Source organism: Pipistrellus kuhlii, unplaced genomic scaffold, assembly GCF_014108245.1.
Source record: "Pipistrellus kuhlii isolate mPipKuh1 unplaced genomic scaffold, mPipKuh1.p scaffold_m20_p_1, whole genome shotgun sequence".
Taxonomy (NCBI): Eukaryota; Metazoa; Chordata; class Mammalia; order Chiroptera; family Vespertilionidae; genus Pipistrellus; species Pipistrellus kuhlii.
The window spans coordinates 74,070,027-74,092,624 of NW_023425404.1; the positions used below are offsets into that span (position 1 = coordinate 74,070,027).

Sequence of the window (22,598 nt, forward strand, 5' to 3'; positions counted from 1 at the left end):
GTATCTTACAGATTAATTTGTCTGATGAAGATCTCTATCTTATCATATAGTGTATTAAAATATCAATCAAAATTGTTTTAAAGTATACTTCTGATAGCTCCAATATCTGGATCACTTTTTGGTTTGCTGTTTATTTTCTGTTTTTGTTTTTCCTTCTTGGGGTTTGGTCATTTATTTCCATTTTCTGGCATGCTTAGTAATTTTTTTAGAAAAATTGAATGTATGCTTTAAATAATAAAAAAATTATAAAGGTTCTGAATGATGCTATCCTATTCCAGATAAAGTTATTCTTTTTATTTTTTTTAATGGTATATAAAGTCACCTTAATCCAATCAGGGAGGTGGATGAGTCAAGGTTGCATTTAAGTCTTTGTGAGAGTTAATCTGTTTCTCTTTTGCTTTACTGAAAATATAAAGCCTTTTTCTTTCAGTTCACTTACCGAACTGAAAGCCTGAGATATTTATCAAATCTCTTCCTTGGTGGACCTTGAACTTCAGTTTTAATCTTTCCAACACCAAAGACAGCCAATGAGCCTGGCTTAGATTTAGCCTCCTAACTTACTTTCTTGGCTTCTCACCGTTTGTGATTTAGGAATTATCAAATTACTCAAGGGGAAAAATGACCAAGAATTTCTAGCTCACTTCTCTGTGATTTCCTTTTTTCCTCGATCCTGGTTCTTCTAATTCCTGGTTGTTATAAATTCCAATTATAACCTTTCTAACCCTATCCTGGCTATCCTAAATTCCAATACTTATCTTTCTATTTCTGAGCCACTATTTTCTACTTGACCTCTTATGTCTGAATGTTTTAGAAATTAGTAAATGTCTTGAAGGAAAAGGGGATAGATGATGTCATGGTCACTCCAATGCATTTTCCTTCTTTCAAGGATTAGCCCTCAAGTTCTGGCATCTTTGGTTGCTCTTCGATACCTTAGAACAGTGTTCCCCAACCTTCTCTCATGATGAGAATCACCTGGTGGAGTTGTTAAAACACAGATTCCCGGATCCCAACTAAGAAGTGCTAAACTAGAATTTTTGGGAACATATAGGTAAAATTGTATACTTAACTAGTGCTCTAAGACAGATTTTATATACAGAGCACTAAGTTAGGTATGCAATTTTACCTATATGTTCCCAAAAATTCTAGTTTAGCACTTCTTAGTTGGGATCCGGGAATCTGTGTTTTAACAACTCCACCAGGTGATTCTCATCATGAGAGAAAGTTGGGAAACACTGCCTTAGAAAATGACCTTGGTTTGTTTTTCTTGGTAGCTTGTTGAGATTTTTTAGTTATTCTTGGCTTTAGGCTTGGCCTTATACAAACTACTTAGCGAAAGTTTCAAATCTACTCTTTAAATTTACTCTTTCATTTGCTGATGACTTATATCTGTTTTAAGATGACACTTTAGTTTATTACAATAGCTATCTTCTAATTGACTCACTAATATTAGTACATATTATCAGAGTAACTGATCTGTAGAGATAGCAAGTAGCTTAGTGGTTTCCTGAGTCCAAGGTGTGGCAGAAGTAAGGAGGGATTATAATGGGGCAGGAGAAAGCATTTGAAATGATGGCTATGTTTGTGGGTGGTGGTTTTACCTGTGTATATATTTGTTTAAAAACTTATCAAGTTGTATACTTTAAATATGTGCAGTTCATTTAATGTTTAATTATGCCTCAATAAAACTGTCAAAATAGGGTGACTGAAGCCATGGCTCACATGGCTTCAGGTTCAAAGACTTGGAGAAAGTGCTGATGTGCAAACCCTACGTAATAAAAGAGTAATATGCAAATTAACCATCACTCTGCTACACCCACCAGCCATGCCACCAGCCAATCAGAGCGAGTATGCAAATTAACCCCAACCAAGATGGCTGCAGCCACAGAGAGCAGTTGAGAGGCTTGGGTTTCCTTGGCAATAGAGGAAGCCCAAGCTTCCCCCACTCTGGCTGGCCTAGGCCTCCACTCAAGAATACAAAGTTTCAATTGTAGAAGGTAAACAAATTCAAACAGAAAAGGATGCAGCCAAGGAGCAAGCAGAAGGCTTGGCTCCGCTCTATGCTACAAAGTTTCAATTGTAGAAGGTAAATAAATTCCAGATACCAGGGCCTCTGCTTGGGTCACCAGGGGGCATGGCTGACCTGCAAACCACCACAGGCCCCTTGCCCAGGCCACCCCATGCCCCAAGGGAACCCCACCCTGATCCGAGACACCCTTCAGGGCAAACCCCACTTATGCACCAAGCCTGGGGGTTTTTACTCTACTAAAAGAGTAATATGCAGATTGACCATCACTTCAACACACAAGATGGCTGCCCCATGTGGTCAAAGATCCTGCCCCCATGTGGACACAAGATGATCACCACAAGATGGACAGCAGGGGAGGGCAGTTGGGAGGCACCAGGCTGCAAGGGAGGCCAATTGAGAGGAACAAGGTCTGAAAGGGAGGGCAGTTGGAGGCAATCAACCCAGCAGGGGAGGGTAGTTAGGGGGGACCTGGCTGGCAGAGGAGGGAAGTTGGGGGCAAACAGGCTGGCAGGGGAATAGTTAGACATCAATCAGGCTGGCAGGGGAGTGGTTAGGGGGTGATCAGGCTGGCAGGCAGAAGCAGTTAGGGGCAATGAGGAAGGCAGGCAGGCGAGCAGTTGGGAGCCAGCAGTCCTGGGTTGTGAGAGGGATGTCTCACTGCCTGTTTAGACCCCATCCCAGTCAGACATCCTTTGAGGGGTCCCAGATTGGAGAGGGTGCAGGCTAGGCTGAACCCCCCCTCCCCCGGACCCCCCTCCTCCCATGCACAAATTTCATGCACCGGGTCTCTAGTTAATACATAAGACAAGAAAAATAAATTTGGAAATTATGTGGGAATTTGGTACAAGGGACCAAGTTCCACTGGGTCTCCATTCTCATCTACTTTTATTTAATAGAATACACAATTGCCTTTCAGGATTGCAAACAGACATATCAAAGGTGATTTAAAAAATATATATTTTATTGATTTTTCACAGAGAGGGAGAGGGATAGAGAGTTAGAAACATCGATGAGAGAGAATCATCGATCAGCTGTCTCTTGCACACCTGCTACTGGGGATGTGCTCGCAACCAATGTACATGCCCTTGACTGGAATTGAACCTGGGACTTTTCAGTCCGCAGGCCAAAGCTCTACCACTGAGCCACACCGGTTTTGGCCAAAGGTGATGTTTGGTAAACAGTAAGGTTATCAGGTTGGGGGGGGGGGGGGTTGGCTTTAGGCCATTGAGTCATCAGCAGTAGGTAATAAAATGCAGATATTCACCCTGTGAATATCAAAGGCTGGACTTTTTGCATTTATATTAATTACTGTTTATCTTGGTTCCCAGCATGACCTTGATATTTTTGTCCTGAATGTCTTCCAGTGGTTTTAAGGAGAAAAAAACGACAAACCCAAAGGTAAATGAGAAATTCTGTCTCTGAAGAGTTAAAAATCATCATTTGAAAATGCTCCACTAACATGAAGTGTTTCTTGCCTCTTCTCATTTGGAAATATAAAATGATGACTAAAAACTACTCAACATGCATGCCAATTGAAGTTGATTAACCTCTGACCTTTATACATCATTTAATGAGGCAGCATGCATGCTGGCATGAAAAAGGCTCTGTCAAAATGCTGAGTTTGAGATGATTCCTTTTTCTGGAGCTCTTTGTTTTGCTCCCAGCCCACCTAATTTGACCCTAGTCATGCTCCTCTGAGGCTGGGGGCTTTATGTGAATCCCAATCAGTCACAGTTGTTGGCAGAAGCAGCCTGGTGGAGAATGACAGTGTGGCTTTTCATGTATAAAAAGATGTATGTGATCAACAGAAAATAAAATTTCCTTTTGTCTCTGGCGAGTCCAATTTAGCAATTATTATGGTATTTGAAGAAAATGTCAGCGTAGTGATTTTGTTTAGATTAGTTTGTGTTTTGATGAGCTGAGAAAAGAGAGTGGATGCCAGATAGGTGTGTGATAGCAAGCCGACTGAATTTTCTGGGCTGTACACAAAGACCGAAAACAAATTGCCCACAGATTGAAATAATTTCCGTGGGGTCACAAATGTCAACAACATCTTTCAGAATTGGTTTTCTTTCATGATGTTGTCCAGCTATCATTGTGATCGCCAGCGTCATTATTAAACAGTTGTTGATTGTCTTGTGCAGGGATTTAAAAAACCCCACTGAAACTATACATTTAAGGGAACGTGAAATTTAAATACTCCCTTTACATAGTTTCATTTAATTATGTGATAGATCTGCATATGATAACATATCCATAATTCTTCCATAAGCAATGGAAACTTTTAAAAAATGAGCTTGTAAAAGCAATATAGTGCCACTGTTAGAGCGAGGCTAAAGCAAGTCTTTCTAGTTGCCTAATGGACTATTAAAGCTCTTTAAATGGAGAATATTAATTTGGGCCTTAATTTCATAGGAACTGCTTGCTATCTGAGAGAAGCCATAATGCAAGATTCTTTTCTTATTCATTCACATAACTAAGACTAAAATATACAAACTTGTAGAGGGAAAGGACAGCCCTATCATCTATCCCACATCTTATCAGGCATGCCTTCATCTTTATCGTGCATTAATTCAGTAACACTTACTGAGCAGCTACTATCTAGGAATACATACAGATTCACATAGGTCAGAAGCATTACTTTGGTGAGAATATGACAGCACAGAGGTATGATCTATGTACAATGAGAGGCACAGAAGAGTCTCCTAAATTCCTGCTGTGGGTGGTGGCAGTACTCAGAAAAAGCTTTTCGGAGGAAGTGATGCCTCAGTGAAGATCTGAAAGATGAATAAGAATTAACAAGGCAAAGAGAGAAAGGAGGTAGAAGAAGGTCAAGGGCAGAGGCCAGCACATGTGAAAGCTCAGAGGAGAGAGAGAGAGCGATCATGGCAACTTTTGTAGAAATAAATGTAGTTCAGTCTGGTGGGTACAGAATGAATGGAGCAGTGGTGAGGCATATAACTGGGGAGGTAAGTAAAGGTCAGAGCAAGGCCTAACATGTAAGTTCAATTACCGAGCATACAAAGTAGTTTAAGCATGAGATTTACTTGCTTAGATTTTCACTTTAGAAAGGACTTATTATTGTCTGATGAGAAGAAAAGTAATTAGATTTGAAAGCAGATTATTGCAAAATATTATAATGGAAATTTGTTAAATATATTAGTGTTAATAAAATATTGCGTTTTAATTAGTTCTTTTGAGGTATATGTGATTTGGGTAGTTTTAATTGTATGTTATTGTCATATGCCTTTAAGACTCATATTCAGCCTAAACCGGTTTGACTCAGTGGATAGAGCGTCAGCCTGCAGACTGAAAGGTCCCGGGTTCGATTCCGGTGAAGGGCATGTACCTTGGTTGCGGGCACATCCCCAGTGGGGGGTGTGCAAGAGGCAGCTGGTCGATGTTTCTCTCTCATCGGCGTTTCTAACTCTCTGTCCCTCTCAATTCCTCTCTGTGTAAAATCAATAAAATATATTTTTTAAAAAAGAAAAAAAGACTCATATTCATGTATGAATATATAATTTAGAATTTAAAACCATAGTTACTAAGCCTCTTCTATTTCACTAAGAAAAAAAAACAAAAACACAAACCCTTTATGCACCAAACACATTCATAGTGTTCTTAAAAACACAGGTTCCATGAAAACCATCTAAAATGGAAATAGAAGAGAGAAGAATCCTGTAATACTTATTTATCATGTGAGTTGGGTTTGTATTTTATGACTTAATTAGGAGAACTCAATTCATTTGAGAACTGGAAATTAGGGCTAGAAGGCTGTATTTTGAGGTTAGTTTTTCAGCATTGCTATGTGTGAACCATTGTATGAAGTAGTTAATTCATGGATCCAGCAAAGGTTTTTGAGTGCAAACCGTATGCCAAGCATGGTGCCAGAAGTCTGAAAGAATGAGACAAATACAACCCTTGTCCTCCTGGAGCATATGGTCAGTTTGTGAGGAAGAGACCCATTGACCAACCAGTAAGTGGGATGCAAGGACGGTAGAATGTCAGTGCACAACTTGAGGCAGCAACGAGCTCGAGTGCAAGACGAAGGAGGGTGGTTTGAATGCCTCTCTCCAGTCTCTGAGGAATCCTTGGAAATTCTCCAACCTGTTTTTATGTCAGGGAACTTTTAGCCCATATTCAATTATCAGCACTTTAATTTTTACAGATCTGACTTCTTATGTCAATTTTGTTTTTCAATATATCCAGGGCGTCCTCAAAAATGCACACACACTTTAACAGCGGATGGCTCAATTGGTGTTTCTCTCTTTTCATATTTAACACATTGGAATTAATAATTATTTAAAGAGTGTATACATGTTTTTTTTAAACATCCTGTATATTTTTCACCCAGCAGGTTAGGAATTTTGCTGCAGAACCTCGCTGTTGGGTGATAAGAGGCTCACTCAAAAGTCACTTTATCATTGTAGTTTGGAAGGTGGAATTTAAATGAACATTTTTTAAAATTTTTTTAATTTTTTTTTTTTTTTTACAGAAGCCATGAGCTTGGGCACTCCATGATTCTTGGTGGTGGTCAAGCCCAGATTATGTTTTCATCTCTTTTTTGCTTATGCTAAGTCACACGATTGCTTTGATTGCAGAATAGACCCTTTAATTAAATGAATGGATATGAAGCTGGGCTTATACAGGGTTTACTATAGTAAGACATGGTTCAGCCTGAATCTTAAAAGGACTTGATGCATCTTTGATGGGAATAGAATAATTATAGTTGGTAAAATGTCATAGAGGTGATAAGCTTTAATTTATTTGAGTTTATTTGGTAATGAGATTTGTTTGAGGTTATATCTAGATCTGAGAAAGCAAAAATATAGCTGTACAGTGTCTTTAATGAATGTTTTAATTGTGCTTTTAAAAAAATTACTGAAAATGAAAAAGTCTTCTGTTTTAACATTCTAGCACATTGCCAAGAAGCTTGCTTTCTTGGGGCTCTCTGATTTAAGAAGTCATATAGTATGTGTATTATTTGATACAGTCCAAGGGGAGGGGAAATATATGTATATACTAGAGGTCCAGTGCATGAAGTTTGTGCACAGGTGTGTGTGTGTGTGTGTGTGTGTGTCCCTCAGCCAAGCCTGCTCCCTCTCCAATCTGGCTCACAATCCATGATTGCTGGCTCCCAACTGCTCACCTGCCTTCCTTCTGATTTCCCATAACCACTTCTGCCTGCCAGCCTGATCACCCCCTAACCACTCCCATGCCAGCCTGATTGATGTCTAACTGCTCCCCTGCCAGCCTGTTTGCCCCTAACTACCCTCCCCTGCAGGCCTAGTCACCCCTAACTGCCCTCCCCTGCAGGCCTGGTCCCTCCCAACTGCTCTCCCCTACAGGCTTGGGTCTACCCCAACTTTCTTTCCCTGCAGGCCCGGTTGCCCCCAACTTCCCTCCTCTGCCAGCCTGTTCATCCCTAACCTGCAAGCTTGATTGCCCCCAACTGCCCTCCCTTGCAGGCCTGGTCCCTCCCAACTGCCCTCCCCTATTGGCCATCTTTTGTCCATATGGGGGCAGCCATCTTGTGTGTTGGAGTGATGGTCAATTTGCATATTACTCTTTTATTAGATAAGATAGAGACCTGGTGGGGGCCGGCTGGTTTGCCCTGAAGGGTGTTTCCTTGCGACACGAGGCAGCCTGGGTAAGGGGCCTGTGGTGGTTTGTAGGCCTGCCTATGCCCCCAAGCAACCTAAGCAGAGGCCCTGGTATCTGGGATTTATTTATCTTCTATAATTGAAACTTTGTAGCCTTGAGTGGAGGCCAAGGATAGCCACGGTGTGTGGGAAGTTTGGCTTCCTCCTTTGCCAGGGAAACTCAAGCCTCCTTCTCTCTCTGTGGCCACAGCCATGTTGGTTGGGTTAATTTGCATACTCACTCCTGATTGGCTGGTGCTCGTGGCTTGTGGGTGTAGTGGATGTACAGTTAATTTGCATATTACTCTTTTATTAGAGAGGCTTCTATAAGCTGCATGTCTGAACAACTCATCTTTTTCACAGAGAGAAAACTGTATGTCATATAATTATGGACCTAACAATTCTAATTCATGTGCCCAGTTGTTGGTGCATGACTCATGGAAATGGGTTTGTTTGTTTATTTTTTTATTTATTGTTAATCCTCACCTGAGGATATTTTTTCCATTGCTTTTTAAGAGAGAGTGGAAGTGAGAGGAAAAGACAGAGAGAAACTGATGTGAGAGGGAAACATAGATTGGTTGCCTCCTGCATGAGCCTTGACCAGGCCTGTGCTGGGGAGGAGCCTGCAACCGAGGTGCGTGCCCTTGACTGGAATCAAACCTGGGACCCTTTGTCTGCAGGCCGGCACTCTAGCCACTGAGCCAAACTGGTTAGGGTGAAACAGATTTTTTGAAGACTGTGCTATGGGTATACACAAAGAAGCCAGTCTTAAATGATTTTGAGACTTAATTAGTGAAACATTACAGATACATGGGAAATCCCCTGGAAGTGGGTTCGTTATTATGCTGCTATTCTTGATAGGCTTCAAACATGGTTTCTCTACTTTATAAAGAAACAGGTGTATAAAGTGGCCTTGAGAATTAGCAGAAACCTGTTACCATTTACATAAAAATATAGGCATAATGTACTAATGGATCTTGTTTGATTTAAAATATTGTTGCTTCAACATTATCAAAATGTCCATAGCTCCCAAAGCAATCTATAGATTCAATACACTCACCATTAAAATACCAACGGCATATTTCACAGACTTAGAACAAACTTTCCAAAAATTCATCTGGAATAAAAAGAGACCCCGAATAGCTGCAGCAATCCTGAAAAAGAAGAACAAAGTAGGTGAGTTCTCAATACCAGATATCAAGCTGTATTACAAAGCCACTGTTCTCAAAACTGCCTATAGATCAATGGAGTAGAATACAAAACCCAGAAATCAACCCAAAACATTATGCTCAATAAATATTTGACAAAGGAGGCATGAACATACAATAGAGTCAAGACAGTCTCTTCAATAAATGGTGTTGGGAAAATTGGACAGATACATGCAAAAAAATAAAACTAGACCACCAATTTACACCATACACAAAAATAAACTTAATATGGATAAAGGACTTAAACATAAGACAGAATACCATAAAAATACTAGAGGAATCCCCAGGCAGCAAAATTTCAGACATCTACTGAAGCAATTTCTTCACTGATACTGCTCCTGGGGCAATGGAAACTAAAGAGAAAATAAACAAATGGGACTACATCAAAATAAAAAGCTTCTGCACAGCAAAAGAAACCATCAACAAAACAACAAGAAAGCCCCTGCATGGGAGAACATATTTGCCAATGTTATCACTGATAAGCGTTTAATCTCCAACATTTACAGGGAACTCATACAACCTAACAAAAGGAACATAAACAACCCAATAAAAAATTGGCAACAGACCTAAATATTATATATATTTTTAAAGAAGACAGAAGGAAGGCCAAGAGACATATGAAAACATGCTCAAAGTCACTAATCATCTGAGAGATGCAAATCAAGATGACAATGAGGTACCATCTCACACTTGTCAGAATGGCTATCATCAACAAATCAACAAACGACAAGTGCTGATGAGGAGAAAAAGGAACTCTCATGCACTGCTGGTGGGAATGCAGGCTGGTGCAGCCACTGTGAACAGTATGAAGTTTCCTCAAAAAACTAAAAATGGAACTCCCATTTGACCCAGTGATCCCACTTCAGGGAATATATCCCAAGAAACTAGAAACATCAATCAGAAAGGATATATGCACCCCTGTGTTCACAGCAGCACAATTCACCATAGCTAAGATTTGGAAATAGCCTAAGTGCCCATCAGCAGGATTAAAAAACAGTGGTACATCTATACAATGGAATACTACGCTGCTGTAAAATAGAAGGAACTTGGTTACCATTTGCAATAGCATAGATGGAGCTGAGAGCATTATGCTAAGTGAAATAATCCAGTCAGAGAAAGATAAATATCACATAATCTCACTCATTTATGGAATATAATGAATAACATAAACTGATGAACAAAAACAGATCCAGAGACAGAGAAGCATCGATCAGATCGTCAAACCTCAGAGTGAAGGTAGAGAAGGTTGGAGGTAAGGGGGAGAGATCAACCAAAGGACTTGTATGCATGCATATAAGCCTAACCAATGGACACAGACACCAGGAGAGGGGTGAGTGGGGGGGCCATTAAGGGGGTAATGGGGGGATAAGGACACATATGTAATAACCTAATCAATAAAGAAATAAAAAAAAATAAATGCTCATATGTAAAAAAAAATATTGTTGCTTTTGTTCACTATTTTGCAAAACCTAAAAAAATGACTTAGTGGACAGAGCCTAGGGTGTCCCAAACATAAGGATAAGCCACCCCATCTGACAGTATCAGAATTTCATAGTATTTAATAGTTCTATGTGACTTTTATATGTAAAAGTTCTTGTGTAATCTGAGAAATCATGACCTTAGAAACAGGAGCACATTAGTTGTTTATTTTATGACAGTACTGGGCAGTGGAGCTGTGGAACACAGTTTTGAGTTCTGTGTTTGTTGTTGGGAAAAGCTGAATTTCACACTACCACTTACTAGCTATGAGATCCTGGACAAGTTTTCTCTTTCTTTCCCTTGCTTCCTTCTGTTAGCACAGGCAGCCAGGAGTTGACAAAAAAGAAGGGAGCTGAGCCTGATTAAATCTGGAAGTTATAGCTTCAGACACCAGCAGGGGAAAGCCACATTCTCTTCCTAAGGGGACTTTATATTGGGAAGATCAGCTCTCCAATCTAGCCCCGGGGACAACCAGTCATTAGCTGGAATTACCAAATCTTTAGCTGGAATTACCAAGCAGGGTAGGGAGGTATGGGGTAGGGGGATAGGCACATGCCCAGTAGAAGCCATCTTGGTGCAGGAGAAGGTCCTTCTGCTTTGAGGCATGTGTAGTAGGAGCCAAGATGGTGACCATAAAGGGGAGGTGTCTGGCCTGGGAAAAGAATAGGATTGGATGGGGATGAAACCCCAGAAGATCTAGGACAGGCATTGATAGGGGGAGGGGCCAGCAAAAGGATTCCCTTCCCTTCCCTTTCTTTCCCTTCCCTTCCCTTCCCTTCCCTTCCCTTCCCTTCCCTTCCCTTCCCTTCCCTTCCCTTCCCTTCCCAACTTCTGTTTCCACATCTGTAACATGTGGATTACAAGAAAACCTACCTGAGAGCCGAAGCCGGTTTGGCTCAGTGGTAGAGCGTCGATCTGCGGACTGAAGGGTCCCAGGTTCGATTCCGGTCAAGGGCATGTACCTTGGTTGCGGACACATCCCCGGTAGGGGGTGTGCAAGAAGCAGCTAGTCAATGTTTCTCTCTCATCGACGTTTCTAGCTCTCTATCTCTCTCCCTTTCTCTCTGTTAAAAATCAATGAAATATATTAAAAATAAATAAATAAATAAATAAAACCTACCTGAGAGGGTAGTTGTGGGAACTAAATGGGGCATGTAGGTGTAAAGAATAGGCCGTGACACCTAGGCAGTGCTCAACAAATATGATCTTGCTTCTGTTGGCCTGTTAGGTGTCTATGGGACCCCTAGGAAAAAGGACCTTCTTTGTAAATTTGCTGTGGGTTTTTCTTCATAGAAATTTGCCTGCCTGAAGATAAAAGCTGTGGCAGATATTAGCTCATGTTCTAAGAGGTAGGGGGACCCTAGAAGAAGCAGAATTTGGTGGAGAATGCCTTGGCCAGGGGTCAGAAAACTTGTTGCCCTGGATCAGTGTTTGAAACTCATTGTGTGACTTTAGATTCTACAGACTTCATTTCTCACCTCTCTAGTACATAGGAACTTAGAAATTTTTATTGTCTGAATGAAGGAAATAATCTGTAAAATGAAGTGATTGGATGGAATGATCCAATTCAATCCTCTTTTGGGGCTCCCATTCTAATGGAAAAAGTTCCTCAGTGACTGGACATTTGCTCTAGCCACCACATAGGGCTTTCTGTGGGGTACTTCCAATTGATTTGATTGACACCAGTTTTGGGTGGTGTGCTTGTGAGAATGATACTGGTTTAAGAAAGTAGCTGTAAAGGAATAAAGAACTGGTTTTATCAGAAGCTAAAAAAGGAACTGGGGTACTCCCATAGACAGTCATTCCTCTACTCTTCATTGCTTCTGAGCATGGGCAATTATATTTTCCTGTTATTCTTTTTAGCCACTAAAGAGAATAGGATTAGAACCTACCAAGCTCTACTTTATATGTTTATTTGAATCCTTTGGTAATTCTTTCTTTCTTTCTTTTTTCTTTCAAGATTGCCCTTGATATTTTAACCCAATTTCATGAAAGATTTTCAGTGAGGGCAAGCACAGGCAAGGGGACAGTAATATGATATAAACTCATCATGAACTCTTATGCATGTTTGTGAGCTCTTAATGTTTTAAGGGATGATCAGACTGCTTTAAACTTATTGGGTTAAATATGAGAGCAGTTCATGAGAAGTTGCCCTTATGACCTTATGCCTAAATGTACTTTGAGATGTATTTCTTCCACATCCATCATACTAGGGTGTGGGAAGTTGCCAGGATCATTCATAGAACCTGAGCTGCCTTGTTCTTCCAATCTGGGTGAGGATCAACCAGAATGACTTACTTAAGAAGTAGGGTGAGAGGAATAAAGAATTTGGCTGGGTCTGGTATAGTCAGAATTTTAAGGAAACAACAGTGCTGAGCTCTCTCTCTTTTACTCGTGCTCTCTATATACTATATATGCCATATTACCATAACATACATGTATATATCTACTACCATAACATTTAAAGAAAGACTTACTATGTATCAGATGCTGTATAAACTCTTTGAATGCATCACCTCACTTAATCTTTAAAATACCCTATGGGGTAAGTGCTATATTATTCCTCATCTTAAAAATGAAGAAACTGAAACACAGAGAAATTAAGTAATTTGCCTAAGGTCACACAGCAAGTAGCAAAACTTGAAATTAAACTCAGAAGGTCCTTTTCTTTTTCTTTTAAAAAAAATTATTGATTTTTTTTGCCGAGAGGAATAGAGAGTTATAAACATCAATCAGCAGCCTCCTGCATAACCCCTAGTGGGGATGTGCCCAAAACCAAGGTACGTGCCCTTGACCGGAATCAAACCTGGGACCTTTCTGTTCGCAAGCCCGTGCTCTATCCAAACCGGTTTTAGCTAAACTCAGGTCTTGTTCCAGGGCTTTAGTACAGATAAAACTTGTCATAGCCTGGTTGCCCTTCACTCAGACAACATGAGACCAAATCTTGCAGGGGTCCTGCATCTGGAACAGTGCTCTGTGTTACCAGGAATGGAAGGACCTCCATCAGAGCCAAAATACACCCAGCAAAGGCAAGGCACTCCTACAGCTATTTCTGAACCTTGAGTGCCCTGGATTATCATTCTGCATTTCTGTTAAAGACATATTACCCTCCTAGTGTCATACTACAGAGACTCAAGCCAGCACCCTCACAACTTTGCTTCTCAACCAGCTGCTTTTCGCTCCAATCGAAATGAGACCTCACCATCCTATGCATTTAACTCCAGGGTAAGTGGAATGTTCACCTACATTCTAATAATTGTCTTGGTTTCGTAGAGGGCACCATACTCAAAATATCTGCTTTCTGTTCTCAGTCTCAACTTAGAAAATACCATAATTAAGAAAAATAATGCCTAGGCCCCCATGCTTGTTTGCATCCAGCTTTAGTGATTGCCAGTGGAATGTGAGCAGATGGGGGCCGCTTCTGAGTCTGTGTCTTAAGCAACTGGGCATGTGCTCTTCCACAAGTCCTCTTTCCCTTCCTGAGAGCTGGAACACAGAGGTGATTGTGACCTCCCTTCCATCACACAGACACGGGAGCTTGTTAGAAAGGCAGAAACTCAGGCCCTATTCCAGTTTCCTGAACCAGAAATGTCATTTTTTAGCAAGATCCCCCGCTGATTCACATACACATTAAAATCTGATGTACCAACAACAGGAAAACCCTGATTCTCTAAGGGATCACACGGAGCATGGCTTTCCTGATGTGAGAGAGGAATAAGCCACCATAATTTGAGGCCTACACAGCAAGTAGCAAATTTTATGAATGGCTTAGCCTTTATCCTAAGGAATGCATTACTGTTATCTTGATTTTAAGGATAAGAAAACAGATTTAGAAAGCATCTCATCAGGACCCTCACAGAAAACAAGATTCAACTTGGATGGTTGGAGTAGAGAGATCTTAATAAAGGGAGGTCTGAGCAAGGTTAAGAATAGAGGGTTAATATAGGGTCCTCATTCAAGAAGCTTGGCAGTAAAGAAAAGGAAACCAACTGGTAGCTAGAAATTACAGTCTAGGAGTTAGGAGCCCAAACATATCTGTGGGCTGTGGGTCAGGGGCCAGTGAAATGAAAGTAACTGAAGTTAAAGAGATGATCAATGAGATCTTGAAGGAGGCAAGGGGCAGAATAAAAGCATGGCTTGTAGGGAGAGGGGTGCCTACTTCTCTGAGATAGGAGGTACGGAGGGACAGATGTGTGAGGAAGTGGTCAATTTATGACGCGTGTGTGTGTGTGACTAGGCTTGAAGGAGCTCATGCCTTCTCTGCAAGCAGGAGGCAAGGCCTTGTGCTGAGGGGCCTGTTGAGTGTGTGAATTAGGATGGGGAAGATGGTGAACCCATGTGGGGTAGGTCTGTGTCCAATTTGAAACTCTCTCCTGTTGTAAGTATTCTGCTTTGTTCCTGGGGACAAATTGGAGAGCCACCCTGGCCTGGCAGGAAGTCACGGTTCTGGTGAGGAATCTCCTGTTAGATACAATTTGACCGAGAATTTCCTTAGAGTAAAGTCTGGACAATGGCTTCAATGTCTGAACTACCATGTATCATTGGAAGCACTAAAATTTTATTCTTTCTTCCTTTCTTTCTTTCTTTCTTTCTTTCTTTCTTTCTTTCTTTCTTTCTTTCTTTCCTTCCTCTTCCTTTCCTTCCTTTTCTTCTTCCTTCCTTCCTTTCTTTCTTCCTTTCTTTCTTTCTTCTCTTCTTCTTCTTCTTTCCTTCTTTCTTTCTTTTGTGTGTGTGTGTGTGTGTGTGTGTGTGTGTGTGTGTGTGTCTATCTGCAGAAGCTGCACCCTGGACCTGGGGCTTGAGACCATGTGTTCACCTGGGTGCTTTGAGACTGAGCCCACGTACAATAGAACAGCTGCTTCAGCCCCCTCATTCAAGTTTCTGTTCAGAATCACGTGCGGAAAATTCGTTTGTAAGGTGCCCTAACCAAAGTTGGCTGCCAGAAATCCTGTGTCTTATGTGCCAGACAGCCTGGAAAGACAGGGACTTTCCCCAGGGATGCAAGTTGCTTGTCATGTGTTCTGCAGACTCTGATCCAGGATGCTTGGACTCAGGGATGTTGCCACTTTATAAACATTTCCATGTTAGTTGGCTTTGCTGGCCAACCATGAAGCCAGCTGGTAGCTTCTCTTTGGCAGCTGTTTTAAGAAAAGGATTTCTTTTATAGAACAATGGATTTTTTTAATCCACATTTGAATGGAGTTGGGTTCTCTCTTCCAGTGATGAATTGTGTTTCCAGTTGGGGGAAAAAGAGCGAACAAGGACGCACAGTGCTCAAGCTCTCTGTAACTTCTGACTTCCAATCACACGGGAAAGGGTTCTGCTGTGTACTTGCTACAGGTGATCATTTTGAGTAATTTTTATATTTAATTGTATATAGGCAGGGGATGATTTTAGAAGCATTAGTTAAAGCTTTCACAAGTTTCATGTAAAGAAAGATTTGTAGAAACCTAAAAGTAATATAATACAATGCATGAATTACTAGATGTTTAGTTACATAATTTTTTGGACAATATTTAATGACATGAATACATTAAATAATTTTATATAAATTCTTGGCATTTTTCTTAACCCCAAGAACTAAATAACTGGGAGAATTACCTTATTTTGAATGCTGTTTCTTGTTAACAGAAAATATAAATTATCTAATTACCAAACAGAAAGAAGCAAATTAAAACTTACTTAATGGAATAATTTATTGCTTGAGGTTTTTCTATATTATTCTAGCTAGTAATGCATTTGCTTTGCTATGAAAACAAATTTAATTTTTTTAAAATAAGCATTCATGGAAAAAGTGTCCATAGATATTACTAAATGAAAAAAGCAAGTTATATGTGGTATGATTCCCAAACTTATGAAACAAAAAGTAATGCATGAACATACAAATACACAGAGATGCATTTGATGTATGTAGATGTAAAAAAATAATTGGAAGATGTGCTGAAATTTAATTTCATTTTTTATTGGCTCTTTCTTGCATTTACTGTTTCCCTGAATGGAGATACTTCCCATGTGTGGCCAGATGGGATTAGGTTTTAGGAATAAAGAACATGATGCTTCTCAGATGAGAATGTGGGCTATGGACTCCTGATGAAGCTGAAGTGCTGAGAGGTGTCACAGTATTTTTCCAGGGAGCATATGATGATGCGAAGTTGGAAGCCTGAGCCCTATTTCTTCCCTAAAAATAAAGAAGTAGTGTTGTACAATCACTTTGCTCCCAATTGTTACAACTCTTTGCACTGTGTATTTGAGGATGGATAAAATTTACATAATCAGGGAAAATGACCAAAAGCAAGGGAATTTCCAAGCAATGAACACAAAATAATGTGTTAACCTGTAGAACATGTACTTAATTTACTAGTAAGTCAAAACAAATTCCACTTACTGCATTAACAGGTTTCTAATGCGACGGTGGTTTAGGAAACAGGAATGGAGAATGCCCAAGGAAGAAAAGAACATGCAACACAGTTTGCCCCTGTGTGTCTCTGGCTCGTCTGGCACCCATGACAAATGGGCATGTTTTGGGGTATGTTAAATTGTCATGGAAGGAATGCCAAGTGCTGGAGAGATTCCTGCCTATAGCAGATTATTATAGCAAAAAACCCACTTTATTACAGCCTAGAAGCCAATATTGTCTGATTTCTGAAGGCACGCCTCCGATTTAAAGTAGGCCCCGGGGAGCTCGTGGTGAGCCAGCTAGCCCAAGGCAGTTTAATGGGCAGAACTGAGTTCTGGCTAATTTCCTTGGTGCTAGTGTGTCCAGCACTCTCATTAGCTGCACAAGTTACCAATGGAAACTCCGCCTTTCAGCGCAGGGCACTTTGCTGAAGTGGAGCCAGCATCCTGCGAAGTGCCGGTAAGATGGATGTGGAGTATTCTGAAGTGGTTTGACGGTCTCCGGAGACTCGCAGGCATGGCACAGTGACTCCTCTGCCCTCAGGGGAAGGCTCTGAAGTGAGACTGTACTCACGCCAGGCCTGGTTGCTAAGACGGCTCCCCGTGTGCTATTGTGTGGGAAGAGGAGGTTGAGCTCCGCTGCTCACCTCTCCTCTGCGGAGAGGGACTGCAGGGAGGACAGAGGACGAGGAGGAGGGGTGTGAAGTCACCGGAGTGCAGAGGCTGGAGGTGAGTCTGGAAAAGACTCCAGGCGCGGCCACTGCAGAAGAAGGCGTCAGTCAAGGATCATTTCAAGCCAGAGAGCGTGCTGTTTCCGGAGTGCAGGCAGCTTGGCGGAGCGTAAAGAAGCGAGAGGGATGGGAGATGAGGAAAAGATGCCAAGGTTGCTACAGCGAGCTGGGGGAAGGGCAAACTGGAGTGGAATGGGGGGTGAGGAGGACACGTTCAATCAAAATGCGTTTGGATTACAGGGTGAGTAGGTTACCCATACATCCCACACTTCTAGAACTTGCTCTGTGAAGGCTTCTGCACTTTTACTCGACAGATTCCCATGATGCCATTGTGTTTTCTATTTGCCAATGCAATGAGCAGAGGAATGCCTTTCGTAAGTGACAAGCGAAGAAATGATGCTCGTGGTCAGTCTCTAAATCGTCCAGCAGCTCAATGCAGTGAAGAGGAGAGGCGCCGGAGGGGTGGCCTTCAGCCCGATGGGAGGACCTGGCATCCCAGAGAGCTGCGCGCGGCGGCGATGCTTCGGATGGATCCTGGAACAGGCCACCTTCTCCTGGCCAGGAAGGGAAGACTGGTTTGTGCATCACTCCAGGCACCGGGGTGACGTCCCCCTGGCACGCGGGGGGACTCTGAGGTGAAAGTACGGGGTACATTGTCACCGGGACAACCAAAGAGAGTGTGATTCGAATCCCGAGAGCCCAGCCACAAAAAGGAGAAAAAGGGAAGTAGAAAATTCGCCTAAGGATTGTAGCACAGCTCTAGGAAATTGCACAAGTTAGAGAAGACTGATCAGCAGATGTCCGGAGGCACCAACTGGAATAATTTCCTTCATGTGCGCAAGAACAACAGCTGCAGAAAGTCAACAAAAGGAAAAGTGAGGAGTCAGGATAGACTAGAGAGGCGCTTTTCAAAGGATCCTCCAAGCCCATGAGCATCAGAAAAAAAGCTCTTACACTTATTATGACTGACGTGGTGATTTAGGGTAAGTTCTCTCCCCTACCCTAAGCCGCGAACAGCAGGCTTGTGACATTTCAGTGGCTGTGCTCCCGTACTGGCCTGTGCTCTGTCATTATGCCTTCGCACTCATATCCTTACCTGCTTTTTGCTTTATGACGCTTTCATCTCTGTAAGTTTTTTTGTGTTAAAATAAAACCTGTCCTTTTAAGATACCAGCATTTTCGCCTTCCTAATGAGCTGCCCTAGCAGGTAGGAAAGAAAAGGCAGCCTTATGGTTGCAGTTTAGTTTAATGCCTTTGGAGAGTATAAATATCAGTTTGGGCAAAATATCACGAGAACTCTCTCAGTAGTGTCTAATTCAAAGGCTTAAAGAAGGTGATTTTTTCTGAGAGGAGTTCAGTTATATACTTCTGTACATAATCAATTGTATTTTTCTATGCGTATTTATGTTATTATGAAAACTACTTTTCTGTACTGTAAGGTTAAAGTTGCTAATATCTTACACTTTCTAGATTCTATAGCTATAGGGCAATATTGACATCTTATTTCTAGGGTGTACTTTTAAAGGCAATATTTGTAAATGAGGCTACTCTTTTCATTATGACTAGAGGCCTGGTGCATGAAAATTCATGCACTGACGGTGGGGGGGGGGGGGGTCCCTCAGCCTGACCTGCGCCCTCTTGCAGTCTAGGGGCCCTCGGGAGATGTCTGAGGAGCTTCCCACGAGGAGCAGGCCTAAGCCCTCAGTTGGACATTCTTAGCACTGCCAGAGAGGCTGCAGCCACCACTGCTCCACTTGCAACCACCAGCCCAGCTTGTGTCTGAGCAGCGCTCCCCCTGTGGGAGCGCACTGACCACCAGGGGGCAGCTCGTGTGTTGAGCGTCTGCGTCTGGTGGTCAGTGCACATTATAGTGCATCATTCAGCCATTAGGGTTAATTTGCATATTACCCTTTATTATATAGGATTAACTTTCTTTTTTTAAAAAAATATATTTTATTGACTTTTTACAGAGAGGAAGAGAGAGGGATAGAGAGGTAGAAATGTCTATGAGAGAGAATCATCGACCAGCTGCCTCCTGCACACCCCCTACAAGGTATGTGCCCGCAACCAATGTACATGCCCTTGACCGGAATCGAACCTGGGACCTTTCAGTCCGCAGACCGACGCTCTACCGCTGAGCCAAACCAGTTTCGGCAGGATTAACTTTCTAATAAAAGGGCAAAGTGTACTGTTATACCATTTTGGTTTTTGGTTTTTGGCTTCCAGTATCTGAATCCCTTTCCAGTGTTATGGGAGTTTCCTTAAAGTTGAAAATGACAGGGAACAGCTTTCCATGCAGCTGTGATGTAGATATGTGAGCGGGGCTTGGCTAATCAGAGGTATGCACCCTGGACTTTGAATTGGGAGAGAACAGAGAACAGATTCCTGTTTGTCAACATGAACAGGGACAGACACTCCACAGAAGCAGCAGGGACAGCAGAACTGAGGGTGCTACAAGCTGGGCACTGACTGCTTGGTAGTTGTCACTGGGGAGTTGGGGTATGAGCTGGGTAGCAAGTGGGTTCTGGGGGCTGGCCGCCATGTTCTTGCGTTCTGGTCTGTGTGCTATGGCTTTCTTCTCGGGCTTCGTGTATGGTCTTTCGTGTATTTTTTTGTTTTCTTTTTTTTTCTTTCTTTTTTCTTCTTCCTTCCTTCTTCGTCCTGCCTTCTTCCTTCCTTCCTCCTTCTTCCTTCCTTCCTTCCTTCCTTTCCTTCCTTCTTCCTTCCTTCCTTCCTTTCCTTCCTTCTTCTTCTTTCTTTCTTTCTTCTTCTTTTTTTAATATATATATATATATATATATATATATATATATATTTTTTTTTTTTAAATATATTTTTATTGATTTTTTACAGAGAAGAAGGTAGAGAGATAGAGAGCTAGAAACGTTGATGAGAGAGAAATACCGACCAGCTGCCTCTTGCACATCCCCTACCGGGGATGTGCCCGCAACCAAAGTACATGCCCCTGACCAGAATTGAACCTGGGACCTTTCAGTCCGCAGACCAATGCTCTACCACTGAGCCAAACCGGTTTTGGCCTGGCCTCCATTTTTTGATCTTGGTCTTCTGGTCTTCCATGTGACTTAGTGAGATACAAAAAGTCCTTCCAATAAATCTTATTTTTGCCTAAATCTCATTTTTGTTACTTACTATTGCATTTAATGTTCAGTTGGTTTATCTCACTGAATTAAGAGGAGCCCAAATTCTTTCCTTTTTAGTGCTGTAACTAATAAACAGGGTGCCCCACAGTTCTGGTTTTCCAAGGACTGAGGGGACTCCGAGGCCATATGGGCAAGACCCTGTGTTTGTTTGTGTATGTATTCATTTATTTTTAATCCTCACCCAAGGATATGTTTTTATTTGTTTTTATATAGAGAGAAAGGAGGAGAAAAAGAAAGAAAAGAAAGAAAGAAAGAAAGAAAGAAAGAAAGAAAGAAAGAAAGAAAGAAAGAAAGAAAAGGAAGGGAAATATGAATGTGAGAGAAACATCATTGGCTGCCTCCCATACACACCCTGACTAGGGATCAAACCCAAAACCTTGGTATGTGTCCTGACCCAGAATTGAACCTTTTGGTATACTGAATGATGCTCCAACCAACTGAGCCACCCTGCCAAGGCCCCTGTTTTTACTTGTAGTGGGCCAACCCTATTAAAAGACTCCAGATATGGTCACTACAGAAGAGGCCATTGTCAAGAATAATTTCAAGCCAGAGAGCATGACAGTCTGTGACAGCTGTCATGGGTCATACAAAAGCAAGATGGCAAAGAGTCATTACAGACAAGAACCCTTAGTATGATTCTAGAACCATCTACATGAAAATAACCTCTTAAAATACATCTATATATATATAAAAGCCTAAGCAACCATCTGATCATCTGATCGTCCGACTGGTAGATATGATGCACACTAATCACCAGGGGGCAGACGCTTGATGCAGGAGTGGAAACCACAGGCATGGAAACATGGAACAGACTGATGAATTTCAGAGGGGAGGGGGGAAGGAGGAAGGCAGGAAGAGATTAACCAAAGATATTACGTATATGCATACTAGAGGCCTGGTGCACAGATTTGTGCACTGGTAGAGTTCTTCTGCCTGGCCTGCACCCTCTTGCTATCCAGATGTCAAAAAGCCAGTTTCTGCCTGATCTCCGCAGGCCAGGCCAAGGGACCCCACCATGCACCAGGCCTATAGTATTAAATAATAAAGTGCTCCTTAGGAATGCAGATCCTTCGGCTGCACTCCAGACCTATTGAGCTAACATTTTTGAAGTGAGTCCCAATAAAGGTGTTTTAAAACCTTTTCAGATGATTCTAACCCACACTAAAATATGAAGATCCCTGTGTTAAAAGGAGAAAGCTGTGTGTGTGTGTGTGTGTGTGTGTGTGTGTGTGTGTAGAATACCTTTTCCCCCTTCTTACTGTGGGCCTGTCTGGAGACCACATTTAAAATTCTTGCCACACTAAGTGTGGACCATGAGCCAGCAGCATTGGCATTGCCTGGGCACTTGTTAGAGATGTAAAATCTCAGGCCTCATCCCAGCCCTTAGAAGTCAGAATATGCGGTTGAATAAGATCTCCTGGTATGCACATTAAGTTAATGTCAAACAGCAGGGGAAGGATTCGGGGCAGGGGCAGGGTCCGGGGTGGGGCCCAATGGATAACCAGCTCCTCTTTTCCAAGCTCTCAACCAACTGACAAACCCAGGATTCAGACAATGGGGATCAGAAGGCCAACCTTCTTACTGAGAAAAGCTGCATTGGAAGACATGACTTGGTGGAGTCAAGCATGCTGATTAACCCTTTCCTGAGTTGAACGTAACCTCCCAAATATCAGGTTGACCCTGAAGCTCCACCCCTCGAGGCTCTCACACATGAGCGGGGCACCAGACCAGAACTCACCCTCCCTGCAGACAGACAGAGCCAGAGAAGGGAGAGGACTGAGCCAAGACGACCAAGCTTTCTATTTTTTTTTCTTTCTTTTTTTAAAATAAATCTTTATTGTTCATATTATTACAAAAGTTTCTCATTTTTCCCCCTCCACCAGGTTCCCACCCCACCCTCTGCCCTTTCCCCACCCCCCATTGTCCTCATCCATAGGTGCAAAGTTTATGTTCAG

The 22,598-nt window shown here is 42.0% G+C and overlaps 1 long non-coding RNA gene across 1 annotated transcript in view; it reads right to left on the reverse strand.

The window, feature by feature from the left end:
* Positions 1 to 2,784: 2,784 nt before the first annotated feature.
* LOC118705046 overlaps positions 2,785 to 22,598 on the reverse strand; it is a 28,663-nt gene continuing 8,849 nt past the window's right edge. Inside the window, exons 2-3 of the long non-coding RNA XR_004983587.1 lie at positions 3,128 to 3,133; positions 2,785 to 2,814 (exon numbers count right to left, since the gene is read on the reverse strand). This is a non-coding gene — a long non-coding RNA (uncharacterized LOC118705046). The remainder of the gene's footprint in view (positions 2,815 to 3,127; positions 3,134 to 22,598) is intronic.